The 17,751-nt window shown below is 44.8% G+C and overlaps 1 protein-coding gene across 3 annotated transcripts in view; it reads right to left on the bottom strand.

The window, feature by feature from the left end:
- Positions 1-17,751, bottom strand: part of SH3KBP1 (SH3 domain containing kinase binding protein 1) — a 317,304-nt gene that overhangs the window by 266,188 nt on the left and 33,365 nt on the right. The window lies entirely within an intron of this gene.

Genomic DNA, 17,751 nt, shown 5'->3' with positions numbered 1-17,751 from the left:
AAACCACCAAGTGCTGGCCAGTGGTCAGGCACAAGCTGAGTAGCCTGCAAGCCTCAGGGCCAGCAGGGGCTTCAAAGGGGAAACTGCACCATGACAGAAGGCCAATGACGTTTGCGCCCCTCCCCCCAGGGAGCCTCGCATCATTTCCTCAAGTACAGAGACTACAGGCATGAGTTTGGTTCTTGGCGCCTCCTCCCTTGCCAAGACTAAGGCTGTGCAAACTACAGGCGATATTAAAACAGTTTATTATCTACTCTACAGAGATGATGGCTATCTCTCTGCAACCACTCGTATTAAAACAGCTAATACAGAGGCCCCACTGGCCAAACCAATGCTTCACACAGCTAATATTTGCAGGCATAACTGCCCTTTCAACAGATCCCAGACAGCAATACCACTTTAAATTGTTCTCCCAATCTATGATGAGTTCTTATCATTGGTAATAGGTGGAGGCAATGGATGATACAGATGGGTCTTCTTGTTGACAAAGCACCAATGCAAATTGGTAGAGCTAACCAATCCCAAGACTGGTTAATTTATCCACAGATGGATTACACAATTTATCTAGACTTTGGGTCTCCCCTGACACCCACCTCAATCTATCAGTCCCCTGTCCTTCCTCCTTTTTATTTGCAGGTTAATATGAATGAAGCGAAAATTAGCTGAAACCCCAAGAAGTAAATTAGCAACTTACAAATTACAGTAAAATAATGGAAAAGAAAACATTAAATAAGCTCTTACAGTAAGCACATCTACAAAAACGAACTCGAAATGAATTGCAGACCTAAATGTAAGAGCCAAATCTGTAAAACTTTCATAAGAAAGCATAGGAGAAAATCTTAGTGATCTTGGGTTTGGCAAAAATTTCAATAGGAGACAGAAAAGCACAAACAACTTTTTAAAATTCAATAAACTGGGGTATGATTTTCAAGAAAAAGCTTGGTAGGTAAGCAGGCCCCTGCTAAATGGGCTTTGAATCCCCATTAGGGATAAATTCCCAAAGTGCTCCCACATCAGAAGACCCTCTCCATCCAGGAGGGTGTGCTCCTCTGTCCACTTCTAATGGCAGCTAATCCAAACAGCTCATAAGCAACTAAAACCGGAATTTCCTTCCCTAGATCATTCTTTCATTCCAAAATTAGCTGGCCGGCTCTGCTGTCATCAACCTGCCCAGGATGAAGTTGACTTGTGAACCATTCTCATCGCTTATCAACAGAAAGGAAGAGCAGAAGAGCATAAACAAGGCAATGCTTCCTGATCAACCTGACAAGTGCAAAGGCAGAAACACTCCAATTTCTTTGTACCATGCTCTACTCCCCAGCAGTTAAAAGGAGCCATCAGGCCACCACAAAGACCAAGATGGCTGGGAGACCTGCCACCATCCTAAAAAACTCCTGGGCCAAGGAACCAGGGCTGGTCACGTCCCTCACCATCAGGGGCCTTGCTGTAATTCTGCCCACCTTCAGCCCCTACACCAAGTACACCGCCATGACCAACCAGGTCACACCCTACAACTACCCAGTGCCCATCCGAGACGACAGGGACATGCCCAACGTGCCCAGCCACCCCCAGGACCTCCAGGGCCCAAGTCTGGCGCAGCTGAAGAAACCGTGAACACATCCACTGACAGGGAGTAGGAGTAGGTCCCCTTCCCTTGGCTCCTAATAATAATGTGGGGGGGGGGGGAAGAGGAGCCACCAGAACAGTCGGAACCAGGTCACTTAAAAAACAGCTTTCTTCAAATTACCCAGACATGGGCCTACTGAAGCTCGCCATCAGAGCTCAGATTATAGTAGTAAGCACTGTGTATGTGTCAGACACTTTTCCTGCATTAGCTCAGTCAATCCTCACAATATTGCGATGCCCATCCTCCCAATTCAAGAATTGGAAGCTCGGTAAAGCTTATTTGCTGAGCCAGTGCTCTCCAAAGAGGGCTGTGTTCACTGCAGGAATCAGTTGACATGATGAAACACAAAATGAGAACATCTATTCATTTTTATTTTTATTTCAAAAAAGAGAAATAAAACTTCTCCAATATTCCATTTGCCGAATGGCACTGGCTCCTTCCCCTGGCCTCTCAGTCTAGCAGTCAGCTGTGCCCCAAGGGCAGGAGCAGCCTGAGGGACGGCAGTGCTCCTCCACAAGGATGCTGCCTGCACCGGCTGTCAACCCCACAGAGTACCCTGCAGTTCTGGGAAGCCTCTTGGTAAAGCCTCTTTGTGGCTCTTACCTCTTTTAACTAAAATCACCCTCACTAAGTGGGTAAGAGGCTGGAAAAGATCTGTGAAAAGAAAGTAGGGACGGGAGACAATACTCAACATGTGACCACATAAACAAGAAAGAGGCAGAGCTGCCATTTTGGCTCCTGGTGGGAGCTCCCTGCCAGCCACATTGGGAGGTGAACACAAGGACAAGCCAATCAGATCTGAGAGGGAGACGACCAAAAAACTAAATTGTTAAGACAATTTGTAATATGGATTTTCTTCCACCCTTGATACAGGTGTAAGTTACCTAAGTATGATATGGGACTATTGGGATTAGCAACACATTTAAAGTATGTATCTGAACCAAGAAAACAAATGTCTTCATTTCTTCACCCATGTTGAAAGACATGCAATAATCTTGTTTCCCAAAGGCTCACTAAACCTAATAATAAATATTTAGAAGCTTTTTGGGGGCTTTCTGAGTCCACTAGTACAGAAATATGTGCACATAATCCATAAATAAATACATATGTGGAGACAGCCAATTATTTTGTTAATAACAGGTATTATTTTTTGAAAAACAAAAGGCTTGGAGCAGTGACCTAGTACTTGGAGATGAAAGCTCATAGCTTTTCTGATGGGGACAGAAGCTCATGGGAAGAGCAGAAGTAGCACCTGGGATGGGCCTTGGAGACAAAAGGGAGGACAGAAAGGCAACTAAGGCGGAATCTGGGCAAGGGTCCGTCTAATGAAGCCTGTGTACATTGGAGGACTCAGAACCCCTTCAACTCCCAAAGCGCAACCTTGCTTCTTCTTTCCTAAATAGCAAGTTTCATTTTCTCCATTCTGTATGTGGCTCCCCCAAGGCAAAGTTGGAAGAGGACAACGAATCTGCTTCAAGAAGATGGTCACTAAAAAGTAAAAAAGCTGCCGCCTTTGGTCGTAAACTAAAGACAGTCCATCTCGTCTTGCTTCACTCTCCCTCTTCCCAGGGAGCCCAAGGACACACCTTAATTGGTGCCTGCTATGAGTCATGCTAGGAATTAGGGATGGAGGACTCCGGGATAAATAAAGCATAGCTGCCTAAGTTTTCAGTCTTCCCAATATCCTGTTTGAGCCGGTTTTCCTGATGTAGCCTTTCTTTAAATTCCCAGGCACTTAAGTAATCACGTGCACGTTGCCTGCTTTCTGGTCCCAGCTGGGCCCTAGCTGCCTCTTATCACCCTCCTGGCTCCTGCAGCCCCCAGGTCTCCCTGGCCCCTGGCACTGAGGCAATTCCAGGCCGCGGTGGCTGCACTGTCTCTCTGCCTCCCAGTAAGCCTCTGAATGCCTTCTGGGTACAGATCATCCTTAGTTCTGTCATGGCCCCCTATGACATGTCCATGACATATAATAGGTGCTCAGTAAAGCTTTAATAAACCAACTGCTCAACTTGCAGTTTATAACAGCAGATAGGTCTCTGCCCAACAAAGATGCTACTAAAATGCCAAGTGTCAATCACATTTTCGAAAATTGAGTCAGATTCTTCAGTTCACTAAGGGAGCTAGCTTGCTATTTAAAGGATCCTGTGGTTAATTCTTTTGTAACATGAATGATCACTTCCTGCTCTACCTTTCCTGTCAAGATGAATTTTTACATATCAGGTTTCTCTAAAAGGACGAAGCCTATGTATGGCTTTGTTAACAGCTCATAAATTATGAGGCTGTATCTCTCCTAGCCCCTCTAAGGGCTCTTTCCTGTATCCCTTGTAAAGCCTTTAAAAGGTCCAGGACTTTACTATCTACTACAGTATCACTCACCACATGTGGCTATTGGGTACCTAAAGTCTGGCTACTCTGAGTTGAGATGTGCTGTAAAATACACAGCAAGCTGAAGAGACAGATTAGGGGGAAAAAAGATTGTAAAATATCTCATTAATTTTTATATTGAGTGAATGTTGAAAGGATAATATTTTAGATACGCTGGGTTAAAAACATTGTTCAAGTTAATTTCACTTGTTTCTTTTCACTTCATAAATGTGACTGTTAGAGTATTTGAAATTACTTACGTGGCTTGTAGTATATTTCTATTGCACAGAGATGGTTTAGGATAATACTTGGCAGACAGGAGATCAAGACCATGCATTGCACAAACACACTCAAAATCTTCATGAGAACCCATGTGAGAGTCTATGTCCCCCAAACCCATTTCCTTGCCTTCAAGAAGCTGCAGGTAGCTGCGGCAACGAGAAAACATTACCTAAGATTTTTTAATGGGCACCCTTTGGGCAGCTACCTCTGGGCATGAGCACAAAATTCAAACATTAAGCTAAACAGAATGTATCAGAGGTATAATTAGGGCAACAGTCAACAAAATTCCATATTTGGACGCCATAAATTACAAAACTTAAGAACATCTCTTTGTCAGAAAAATATCACCCTCTAGCTGCTTGCTGTGCCAAAAGCCAGCCTCCACAAGTTTGCTATGTCTACTGTCACTGCAAAAGCCAAAGCCACAGCTAACCGGCGTGTGTGAACAGTCGGAGCCAGAGGAGATAAGAGATGTGCTCTGAAAAGGCAGAATGCTTCAAACTCCCCCATCTCTGACCTCTGACCTCTGCCTTCAAACTTGCTGGAATGTCTCCTCCCCTGAAAGATGGATGGTTTTTAACTGTTGCTTGGCAAAGCCAGCTGCCAAGATCCATCTCAGGCAAACTTCTTACCGTGGCCGTTCAGAGGCCCCACTGGGTGACCTGGCCCCTCCCTGCCTCCTCCCTGCCTCTGTGCAGGGAACAACTTCTCTCCTAGGGCTCTGGTTCTGTGAGTGCATGGTGGCCCACTCCAGTCAGACTGCAAGCAACATCTGAAACACGCCGTGATCTTTCTCAGGATCCCACCCCCCCTTGCCCGGCATCAGGTCCAACTTCATAAATGTTTGAACAAACCGCAAAGCACGACGGAGAATGCAACTTGCCAATTCATTTCCTATGTCCATATACACATAGAGGGCGGGGCAAAAGCAGATTTACAGTTGATTGTATGGAAAATACTACAATAGCCAATACATAATAATACAAGAATAAACGGTTTCATGTACTCACAACTGGAAACCTACTTTTGCCACTCCTTGTACAGATCATGTCGCAAGCCTTGTAGTACAGCTTGAAGCTTTAAGAATTTCAGAAGTAGAAATGTCGCAAATTGCTTTTACACTTATTTCATTTTGTGAATTCTTAAAGAATATATTTCTAATGTCAATGTTTTGTTCCAGTCCTCTGAAGAGAGCATATAAAGTCAAGAGGAATTTTTCACCAAAAAAGATCATGATTGGTGATAGAGACAGAAAGAACATTATTTAACATCTCGTCAAATCCTTTTTTTTTTTTATTTTACAGATGAAGAACTGAGGCCTGGAAGGTCCCATGGCTGAGGTTTAGAGAGAGTGAGAACTAAGTTATAGCAGCATCAATACTAGGGCTAAACTCTCCCAAATTACAGTCCAGGTGAGAGAAGAGAAAATCTAAAATAAAAAAAGAAAAGAAAAACCGAGACAGAGTGAGATACAGACTTCCACACCATTGGGGTTGTTTTTCTTTCACATATAGCATAGTTTCCAGAATACCCAGAAAAAAATTGCACCACTCAGGATCATAGAATAATCTCTGTTCAAATCTAAAGAGAGGGAGAAAACAGAGCAGTGTTGCCTAGGGGTGGGGAGGGGATGGGGACTGGCTGTAAATGGATATGAGAGATCTTTAGGAAGTGATGAAGATGTTCTAAAATTAAATTCTTGTCAGAGTTTCAAAGTGCTATAAATTTACTAAAATCATGGAATTGTAGGCTTGAAATGGGTAGAACTTTATACCTTAATAGAGGTTTTTAAAATAAAAAGTCTATGTGATGTCTACTTTGGAATTTATGGCGACATTTGCTCCTCAAGGTGGTCAACTGTTGTTTGTGCTCCAGAGAAAGACCAGTCCCCATTCAGGGAGGGGAAGCCAATGGAGGGGGTTCCCTTCCCCCACGATACAGTGGGCTCCACTGTCTATCAGCTGGCCCTGCCCTCTGCCAGCACAGAACTCCACTATGGCTCACAGCAGCGACGAGACAAAGACTGGAAATGTCTGCAGCAGATGCCTCCACAGGGCTCCCAGAAGAGGCAGGGATCCCTGGGGCTGTCGGGTTGCCATCTTTCTGCAACCTGATGCTCCAGCTTTTCCTTCTACCCTGCTGTATGAACCTTCTGGTAAGTCCTCCTCCTTACTTTAGTTAACAGGCTTGGTTTCTGTTGCTTGCCACCAGAGAACCCTCATGGATACACTCGTGCATTGACTTTTTAAACTACAGATTCTTCCTTACACACGTCTGCACAAAACCCAGTTCTCACCACCCCATGCTTTCCCAGTGACGTTAGAGCTGAGAGTTTGGGGACCTAGCTTCCTGGGTCAGGCCGCAGGTACTGTGGCCACCTCCAAGTCCAACAAAGCTGACTTTCACGCCACGATTTCCTTCGGTGTGAACACACCAAGTGGCACCAGACTAGCAAGGGGATCATTCCTCAGGCCTGCATCTGTTAGAAACTGAACATCAGTTTCCCCAAGGAAGACAGGCTCAGAACACAGACCCCCAGTGAACAGACAGCCACGGGGCCTGAACTCTCTCCCTGGGCAGAAAGCGGGACACTTCCTGCAGGGCTAAATGATGTCTGCAGCAGGCCGGGTAGCAGCTTCCAGAAGTGGGCATCAGCAAGGAACGAGTGAAAGAGATACATCAGGAAAGAAGAGAAAAAACAAATCCAACTGTGAGAGAGAAAAGAAGGCCCACCACTGACTGCCTCAGACAGCACAAAGGACGGTTCTGTCACTGCTTTCTAGAACAGCCCAAGGAACCTGGGCCTCCCAGTCCATCTGTCCCCTCTTGTCACATCTGTCTAAGCATCTTTACAGAGCACACAAGGTAGAAGGAACACAGGCGTTGAAGCCTGGTAGGCCTGGGAGTGAATTCCAGCTTAGTCATTTACTAGCTGTTTCAGTTCATTTTCTTTGTGTTTAAAATTGGGAGATGATCTACCCAGTGGGTTACTGCTGGGATGAGGGATGATGCCCATAAACTCCTGTGCACAGAAGCTGCTCCATAAATGACATCCACCAGTCTCACAGGCAGTCATCATGCTGTGCTGTAAGTGTTTCCTGGGGCCTGCCCTCCCTGTCTGCCTCTTGGAATGGAAGTCTTTAAAGCAGCAGTCCCCAACCTTTTTGGCACCAGGGACCAGTTTTGTGGAAGACAATTTTTCCATGGACCGGGGTGGGGGGCATAGTTTTGGGATGACTCAAACTCACTACATTCAAGCTCAACTCCTGCTGTGCAGTCCAGGTGCTAACAGGCCCAGACCAGTACCAGTCCATGGTCCACAGGTTGGGGGTTCCTGCTTTAAAGGGCAAAGCGAAGCATCCCCTCTCCCTCATCTGGTGTCTGGCACATAATAGGTGCACAATAAATGTTGGTGATTCAGTATGTGTGCTGAGAAGTATCCCTAAAACATAGCTTATCACTCAGCACAATGACATGCAGTTATAAATGTGGCCTAGTTGTTTAATTTGAAGCCTAGGGAAAGTCAAAGGTCAGCATGACAAATATGGCCCACTGGTCCAAGCCTCTCCAGTGCTACTGTGATCAGCCTTGAATCCATTCCCACCTCTGCCAGGACCACTGCCCCTGACAGCAGAGGGGCACTCAACCAAAGGTAAAGACATGATGCAGGGCCATGGCTGAGTAGCCTGCTCTGTGGACGGGGAAGTGCTTCACAAAGCCCGGGGGATGAGTCCCTCAAAAGCCTACACTCAGAAGCCTTTGCCTCACCAGGGCCTCACCCAAGGAGGCAGGAACAATGAGCTATTGAACACTTCCCGACTAAAATTAACCCCTGCAAAACTAATGCACAGCTCTTTTAAGAAGGTGCACTAGATAGACTGGATAAAAATAACTTGGCCAGAAGAAGACTTTTTAAATAAAAATGAAAGCACAGAGAAAGTGTGTAGATGATTTTTCCGAGGAAAAAAACTAGCAAAGGAAAAAGACAATTGATTATATTGACTAAACCAACAGAGAATGGCCCTATACAATAAGCATGGAGGGAAAGTAAATTGCATGTCAGAAAATCAATTTAATAAAAAGTCACTTAAGTGTAAATAGTTGAGCCACTTAAAGAAAACATAACCTTCTTTCCAAGTAGTCAACAGAAAGGACATGAGTGTTACTTCACATAAATATTTGATGGTTTTAAGTAATTGGATGGCTTGAAGATAAGTAGACATAGTATTCTTTTTTTCCCCTCACTTTATAATGACAGCCTGGTTCTCAGGCTCAAAGAAGGCTCCAACATGGGTGCCTAATTAGAAGATGGCCCCCATTTTTCTCAGTGAGAAGATCCAAAACATGTTGGGTCAAACTTTAAAAGGCAAGAAGAAACAGTCAAAAATATCTGCTTATACCAGGGGACTTCCAGCAAGATGGAGGCATAGGTGGACGCACCGTACCTCCACGCACAACCAAGATTAGAACAGCAACAATTTAGAGGCAGAATAACACCCAGAACTGACAGAGAATTTATCTGAATGGAAGTCGGACAGCCAAGAAGTTGAAGGAGACCCGTTCATCCAGACCGGTAGGAGGCTGAGAGGAGGAGTGGGCGCGGGTCACAGCGCGCGGAGATCGGGAGAACTGGGCGCATAAGGCAGCCGGGAGCGAGCACGTAAGCCTTCCGGGACGCAGCGGTGGACCCTGAGTACGCAAGCGGCAGCTGGCGGACCGAGTGAGGTGGCATTGTGGACCAGGGCAGAGCATGCAACCCAGGATCCCAGAGAAGGGACCGAGATCCCAGGAGAATGGAGCTTCCACCATTGTTCCCTCCCGCCCACCCTGCCCCACCCCGCCCCCGCCCCCACATACAACGTCACAATCTAGCGACTGGGGTGCCCAGCCCAGGGGAACACCTAAGGCTCCGCCCCTCACCATAACAAGAGCGACCAGACCCGGAAAAAAAAAAGGAGCGAGAGAGAGAGACATGTGTCCAACAGAAGAACAGATCAGTCCCCCAGGACTCATCCTTTTGAGCGACCAAGAAATAGCCAATCTATCAGATGCACAGTTCAAAACACTGGTGATCAGGAAGCTCACGGAATTGGTTGATTTTGGGCGCAAATTAGATGAAAAAATGCAGGTTACCATAAAAGAGATGAAGGAAGATGCACAGAGAACCAAAAGTGAAGGGAAGGAAACTGAGACTCAAAACAATAGAGTGGGCGAGAAGGAAGAAAAAAACAATCAAGCAGGAAAGAATGAAGAAATAAGAATTCAAAAAAACGAGGAGAAGCTTAGGAACCTCTAGGACATCTTTAAACGTTCCAACATCCATTCCCCTTCCCCCAGAAGGGGAAGGGGAAAAGCAACAGATTGAGCACATATTTGAACAAATAATAAAGGAGAACTTCCCCACTCTGGCAAAGGAAATAAACGTCCAGGAAATCCAGGAAGCTCAGAGAGCCCCAAAGAAGTTGGACCAAAGAAGAAACACACCAAGGCACGTCATAATTACATTAGCCAAGGTAAAAATAAAGGAGCGAATCCTAGAATCAGCAAGAGATAAGGGGACAGTCACCTACAAAGAAGTTCCCATCAGACTGTCAGCTGATTTCTCAAAAGAGACCTTATAGGCAAGAAGGGGCTGGAAAGAAATATTCCAAGCCATGAAAGACAAGGATCTACATCCCAGATTGCTCTATCCAGCAAAGCTCTCATTTAGAATGGAAGGGCAGATAAAGTGCTTCTCAGATAAGGTCAAGTTAAAGGAGTTCATCATCACTAAGCCCTTATTTTATGAAATGTTAAAGGGACTTATCTCAGAAAAGAAGATAAAGAAAAAACATGTATAGTAAAAGGACAGCAAACTCACAATTATTAACAACCACACCTAAAGCAAAACCAAAACAAACTAAGCAAACAACTAGAACAGGAACAGAACCACAGAAATGGAGATCACATGGAGGGTTAGCAACAGGGGGGTGGGAGGAGGAGAGGGGGAAAAGGTACAGAGAATAAGTAGCTTAGAATGTAGGTAGAAAATAGACAGGGGGAGGGTAAGAATAGTATGGGAAATGTAGAAGCTAAAGAACTTATAAGTATGACACATGGACATGACTAAAGGGGGGATATGGGTGGGAGAGGGTGTACAGGGTAGAGGGGAGTGAAGGGGGGAAAATGGGACAACTGTAATAGCATAATCAATAAAATATATTTTTAAAAAAGAACAAAAGGCTGACTATCCCTCTACCTAGGGAAAATTTTTCCTGGCTTTGGACTCTGAAAGTTTGGTCTTTCCTGGGTCTTGAGCCTGCTGGCCGTTGGACTGCAGATGGGATAGTGACTCTTCTGGTCCTCAGGCCTGAAGACTTGGACTGGAACTACACCGTCAACTCTCCTGGGTCCCTCACTTGCCAACTCATCTTCATACTATTAAATATTAATATATAATTATATAATCTATATCATATATACCTATTAAATATGCTATTGTTATAAAAAATATATATCTGCTTATACCACCCTGGCTGGTGTGGCTCAGTGGATTGAGCACCAGCCTGTGAACCAAAGGGTTCTAGACTGTTCAATTCCCAGTCTAGAGCACGTGCCTGGGTTGTGGGCCAGGTCCCCAGTAGGGGGCATGTGAGAGGCAACCACCACACATTGATATTTCTCTCCCTCTCTTTCTCCTTCCCTTCCCCTCTGTCTAAAAATAAATAAATAAAGTCTTTTAAAAAAATATCTGCTTCTACTATATTAGTGTAATTAGAGATAACATAAAATAAAATAATTAGAAGACATTGCCCCACACACAACCCTCTCATTTCATGAACCAGTTTTATTCGACAGACATTGCATGGATGATTAAAACACATTTGATTATGGACAGAGTGCCTAAAAGGTTTGCTTTTTTTTCTATGTAATTAAGTCACAAAACTGTATAATACAACCTACTTTGTGAGGACTATAATAGTATGGAGTGAGGCTGGGGAACCAGCTTTATGGTTGGACATGTGTGAAAAGAGAGAGGCAAAAGTCTTGCTATTGATTGCAGCGTAGCTAAGCTGAATCAGCTCTAAGAGCCAAGAATGTTTAAAAGAGTAGGGAACCAGGTCAAAAGGAGGGAAGTGAAGAACAATTCCACAGAAAACCACGGTCAGTCTGCCCAGTGGGGGTTGGGGGGTGAGGGCTGAGTCACTGCATGGCCTTCTGTTAACAAGAGACGCACTGTCTGGTAAGAGAGAAAGTAGACAGAGGTGACAGGAAACCACGGTGAGCCCTCGCTGCCTTTTCTGGCTGATTCAGTGTCCCTGCTCAGCCTTCATTTATACCCATTGGCATAACAATCTTGCCCAAGTTTGAACCCCAGGAAGGCAGAAGGGAAGGTTAAAACTGAAGCTTGGGGGCCTCTGTAAAGAAAAGTCATGTTGCCCAATGCATTTTCCTCCCTCGAGTACTGAGCCCACTGCTTCGCCCCATCAGGCACTCAAGAAATACTTCCTTGTCAAAGCAAGGCAGTTATCAAAGACTAACTGTTATGTGAAAAGAATTCAGAAATGAATGAGAAAAGACTCCCACTAGCCACACTTACTGATACACATATAGGGGACGATATGCATATCAGTAAGAATAAATGCAATGGATTGAAACACGTCAAATAGGTTTGATATCTCAAACTGATATGCTACATGGTCCATGTTGCATAGTGATATTTTTGTTAAAAAAAAATCAATGGTCACCTTTTGGGGATGCTAGGGAACTTACTCACTGTTCCAAAAGCTGGCAGATTAACAGAAAGAATCAAACATTTGTCCTGCCTTTCCCATGAGATTCAGGATAACCATTAATCAATGAGGAGAAATTTCTCTTTATGGGAGAAATTTAGCTAATAATGGAAGACAGAATGAGAGAATTAGACAATCAACATTTTGCAACCTCTAATGTAATCAAGGACCTGGGCAATGGTCACTAACGGCTGCTAACATTACAAAAAGACAAACAACCACACTTCAAGAGCCTCATGTCAGAAGGAAGTACGTGCCACCCCATAAAGCATTCTTGCCAAAGAACGAAAACCTGAGTGGGATCAAACCTCTAGATTTACTGCCAATTTCTGAGGAATACAGGGGCCCAAGAATATGTTAGACGGTACCCTGAGGTGCAATGAAGAAAATACAGACTGCAGGCAACTCCACCAGCAAATGACTTAGTTCCTTCAACTAAAAGCTAAACTGCAAAGGAAAAAGGAAAGAGACGTGGGAACCTCGGTTAAAAGAGACTCCGAGACAACCAAACAATTACAAAGTATGGGCCTTCCAAATCAAGATCTTAACAAACGCCTATAAAAATATTTTAACTATGTGTAATAATTGGATGTTTGCACTGGATGTCTGAAGATAAGGAAACATTGTTAGTTGTTGCAGATGGAAAAATGATATCGTATTTATGGTTTTGAAAAGAGTCCTTATCTTTAAGAAATACATGCTGAAACATTTCCGGATTGTTCAAATGCTCTCCGTGTGCAAGTGAAAGAATAATGTTCCACACTGAACCTACAAGATGAAGAGAAAAATCGTACTGCTGGTGTAACTTGAGCTGGCGCAATCCGTAGTTTCACAAGTGATTCAGCTAACCCTGTTGTGCACAGCGGGGCGCCTGAAAAGGAAGATGGGGTTTTTAAAGACGGCAAGGTATTAAAAGTGTATGCATGCCTGTATGTGTCTGTGTGTTCCCATACCTGAATTTTTCTATTAAAGGCACTCCCTGCAAATGTCTTTAAATAAAGAATTGATCCAAAAGTATATTTCCTTTTTAGTGCTACAGTTGATTCTCTGTGAATAATTTTAAAATTTACCTCAAGTAATCAATTTGTGATTATCTCCCTACATGACAGGCAATATAAAAGAAATCCTAAAGCAACTGGAACTTAAGCTGTGTTTACTGTGGAGTTTGTACAATGCTTAATCCTAACTCCTTTGTTAAAATATCCTTTTAGCTACCTAGAGAAAGGTAATAAGCAACAAGTGCGATCCAAAGTGTGTTCTCCACCACATGTCCATGAGCGTGGGCCTCGGAACGGAGCTGCAAGGCCACCTCCGTGAACGTTCGGAATTTGGATTTCTTTTGGTTGGTGTGTGTGTGTGCACATGTGTACACAGTGAGGATATAACTTTATTTTTATCGTTCATGTGTTAGGCCTTTTTGTTTTTTCAGCTTCAGTGAGATACAATGGACACATAACTGTGTAAATTCAAGGTACAAATGCAATGATTTGATGTCTTTATATGTTGCAATATGATTACCACAAGGAGGTTAGTTAACACATCCCTCGTCTCACACAATTATCATTGTGTTGAGGTGGTGGCAGTGGTGACAACACGTAAGATCCACTCTCTCAGGAACTTTCAAGTATACAGTATAGTATTGTTCATTATAGTCCCCCAAGTCCCCCAGAACTTATCTTAGGACTAGAAATGTGCACTCTGACCAACAACTCCTCATTTCTCGCACCCCTCAGCCCCTGACAACCATCAGTCTACTGTTTCTATGACTTCGGCTTTTCTAGATTCCCCACATAAGATATAGGCCAGGGGTGTCAAACTCATTTTCACCGGGGGCCACCTCAGCCTCACGGTTGCCTTCAAGGGGCTGAATGTAATTTCAACTCCTTAACAGATAAGAAGTAGTTACATTTATGCAGTCTTAAAATTATTTTTGGCCCTTTGAAGGAAACCTCGAGGCTGATATGGCCCCGGTGAACAAGAGTTTGACACCCCTGAGATAGGCCATACGGTATTTGTCTTCCTGTCAGACTTATTTCACCTAGCATAATGCCCTCAAAGTTCGTCCATGCTGTCGAAACTCACAGGATTTCCTTCTTTTTATAGCCAAATAAGATTCCACTGTATATATAGACCAGATTTTCTTTTTTTCTTTTTACCGAATGTATTAGGGTGTCCCTGGTTAACAAAATTATACAGGTTTCAGGTACACAGTTCTACAACACATCATCTATACACTGTATTGTGTGTTCACCACCCTAGTTCCACATTTTCTTTACCAATCATCCACAAATGGATACATAAGCCATGTCCATGTGTTGACTGTTGTGAATAGTGCGGCAACGAACAGTGGAATGTAGGTATTTCTTCAGGATACTGATTTCATTTTGTTCAAATATACAGCCAGAAGTGGGACTGCTAGATCATATGATACTTCTATTTTTAATTTTTTGAGGGATCCCCATACTATTTTCCATAGTGGTTGTACCAATTTAGATTCTGATTCTGGGTTTCTTGACCTGAGTTTTATATGAGGAATGCTGTACTTTTGGCTGTTGAGGTATAAAATATTGGGATTATGGCTTTTAAAAGAGCACACATCTTTAAGAAACAAGTGCTAAAACATGGTAGATCACCTGCCTAGCCCTCAGCACCCCTCTCTCTGAGAGCTGGCCCCTCGGTGGCAGGGGCAAGTCCCAATAGCATCTGTCTGTACCCCACTGGTACTCCCAACAGCCTCACTGCTCAGCGGCAGGCCCTGGCCTCACACAGGCCTACTGAATCCGAAGCTGCAGTGTAACAGGATCCCCAGAGGCCTGACACATACAGCGTCATCTGAGACATGCTGATCTGTATCCTGTGGGTTCCTCACCCAGGTGTCAGAATCACCTGTGCAGCCTCCTCCGGCCTCTCTCCCCCAGCCTGGTCCACATCAGAATGGGGGGTCCACGTGTAGATTGAAGATAGTCCTGTACGTGACTCTCTGTACCTCCACCACTCTCCTAAACCCCATTGTAGGAAGGAGGAATATAAGTCTCCATTGAACAATGGGGTGGCAGGGTGCTCACAATCCCAGGCCTAATGATTTCTGAGGCACTGGTCAAGACTATGAGCCTACAGGTCTGCTGAAGTCCCACCAAGAAGGCGGCAGCGAGCAGGTCCACATTAACCCTGGGAGGATGGCCCTTCCTCACATTCATGGCGTGGGGGAAATTCACCTCATTCTCACTTCAAATGAAATAAAGAAACCACACACTCAACCAGTCTGTCTCTGTGAAAGGAGATGGAATTCCAAGTCCTTCTCACAGATCTAACCACATTGCATTGTGGCCCACATCCCCCGCTAGAGTGAAAGCTATAGGAGGGCAGGCAGCATGTCTACTGTGTTCACCTCTGGAGACCCAGTGCTGACCTAATGCCTGCCATATGGCAGGAACATAAACCTTTGCTGAATAAAAACAGTCTTAACTTCTTAGGTGCTAGGTGTCTTTATCCTCATCACATCATTAAACTTTAACAACCACTGTGTGGCACATTCTACTTTCTAAGATGGCTGCAGCAGTCCCTGCCTTCTGTCATGCTCTTCCAGAATATGACCCCAGCTACCAACAGGGGAAGTCTAATCTCCCTCGCAGGGCTTTTGATTCTGGGCGGGCTTGTGAATACCGCAACTAAGAGAGTACAGGCAGGGGATGCAGTGCAACTTCTGAGGCAGGGTAACAAAAAGCTAGTATGCAGTTTCCAACCCACTTGCTGGAATACCCGGAAGACCACCACGCTGTAAGGAGGCTGTCATACTCAAGGCCCACATGCAGGCACTCCAGCGGGCCACCCAGTTGCTGAATCACCCAGCCCACAACATGTGTCAGAGCCTTTAGTTGATTCCAGGTCCCCCAATGTTGAGTCACCCACCCGCCCCCCTCAGCCTTCAAGTCTTTCCAGCTGAGGCCCCAGACACTGTGGAACGTGGCAAGCCATCTCTACCATGTCCAGTATAAATTCACAAAATCCATGAGCATAATGAAATGACTGTTTGAAGGTGCAAAGTTTAGAGTGATTTGTCACACAGCAGTAGTAACTGGCGCATGCTCTATGAGGTGCTTATTGCTGGCCCTAATTTGCAAAGAATCCGGTTCCCAGAGAGACAGATATCTTGTCCAAGGGTGGGGAGCTGATATCCCAGCCCCCAGCCAGTGTGGACTCAGAGCCTCTCGTCTTGCCCCTGTTCCTGCTCATATTTTTTTTTAATCAAGGAAGATTTTCCAAGATGTAAGCTTCAGATACTGTGACTGCACAGATAAAAATGTGAAAATAACCAAAGGGTCCACGTGAACACAGGTAGTACACTCAAATATAAAACCAGGCAAATTAGGCCAGCCTGCCCTTATCAATTCTCAGCTGCCATTTCTCAGACAGAATGGCTCTTTGATCCAGTATTTATTGAGAGTTTGGGGGAACAGGGGCACCAGGCTAAACAACAGGAATATGAGTCAGGGGACCAACATGACAGACACATCAGGAAAGGATGACAAGAGAAGAAAGGATATTTCTTTCCCTGACATTGGATGAAAGGAAAATAAAAGGGGGTAAGTGAGCCAATAGCAATACAGAGGTATAAAGGTGGGAGTGCACAAAGAAGCTGACCCCTTCTCTAACATAGGCATCAGGGTTATGTGTTGCTGAGGGTCAGGGGTGGGAAGAGCATCTGAGGACCTTGAGAAACAGTCTAAAAGAAGCTCAGCGTAAAATGCACTATGGAATTTTCTTTTGTATAGTGTGCATGTATACATGTTTGTGTACAAAGGGCTGGGTAAGAGGTAAGTGAAAGCATTCATGGGTGGCTATAAGGACCCAACAGAATGGGCAACAGCCCCTTGGCCCATCCTTACCAACTCTCCAGAGCCCACAGCAGGGCCAGAGTCAAGCACCACACCGGCACCCCAGGGCTGTGTCCAGGCAGGAGAAGGACTCAGAGCTGAGCTTACTGCCTCTAGCAACTGACCTAGGGAGAGTGGGGGAGCTCAGTGCCTGCCAGGTGCCAAGACAGCAGGATACAGACTGTGGGGAGCAGTGATGGAATGGGGGAGATGGTGGCAAGTTACAAAGGTATGATGACTGGCCAACCGCACAGGGCTGGGGATCTGGAGGGTGGAAGCACACCCTGCAAGGACATGTGCAAGGAGGTGTGCAGACCCAGGTAAAATAGGGGACAGAAGCTCTAAAGGAAAGAGACTAAGAAGTGGCCAAGTATGGGGAAGGGGAGAGGTGGTCTCCTCCTTTCTTCCTTCCTCCTTCCTAACATCTCTCATCTACACATTTCTTTCCAGAATTCCTCTCTCAAAAGACTCTCCAGAACACTGCCACCATGGAAAAGGAGACTGCCTATCCATACAAATCTCCCAGTGTTAGTGGTTTTCAAAGGATCTCAAGGTTAAACGTCTCTTTGGAAATGACAGCACTTCTTCAAACAGGCCTAGAACTAGCACTACAAGAAATAAATAAGCTGGATTCACTAGTCTGCAAGGGGAATATGCCTCAATAAATGCTAACATCCTCTTGGAGGTCAACCACGTAATAGGTCTGGAATCAGTATTTATTGTAAATGAATTTTCTCTTCGAAAAAAAAACATGTTTGGGGAAAGTTTTCATTCTTGATGCTGGAAATTCATAGGATCTCATCCTGGTGCAGGTTGGACATTGACAACCTCA

Source organism: Phyllostomus hastatus, unplaced genomic scaffold (assembly GCF_019186645.2).
Source record: "Phyllostomus hastatus isolate PE091 unplaced genomic scaffold, TTU_PhHast_1.1 phas_scaffold_12, whole genome shotgun sequence".
NCBI classification, from domain to species: Eukaryota; Metazoa; Chordata; class Mammalia; order Chiroptera; family Phyllostomidae; genus Phyllostomus; species Phyllostomus hastatus.
The sequence above is the reverse complement of the archived record's forward strand: the minus strand, read 5'-3'. Positions and strand labels throughout refer to the sequence as shown.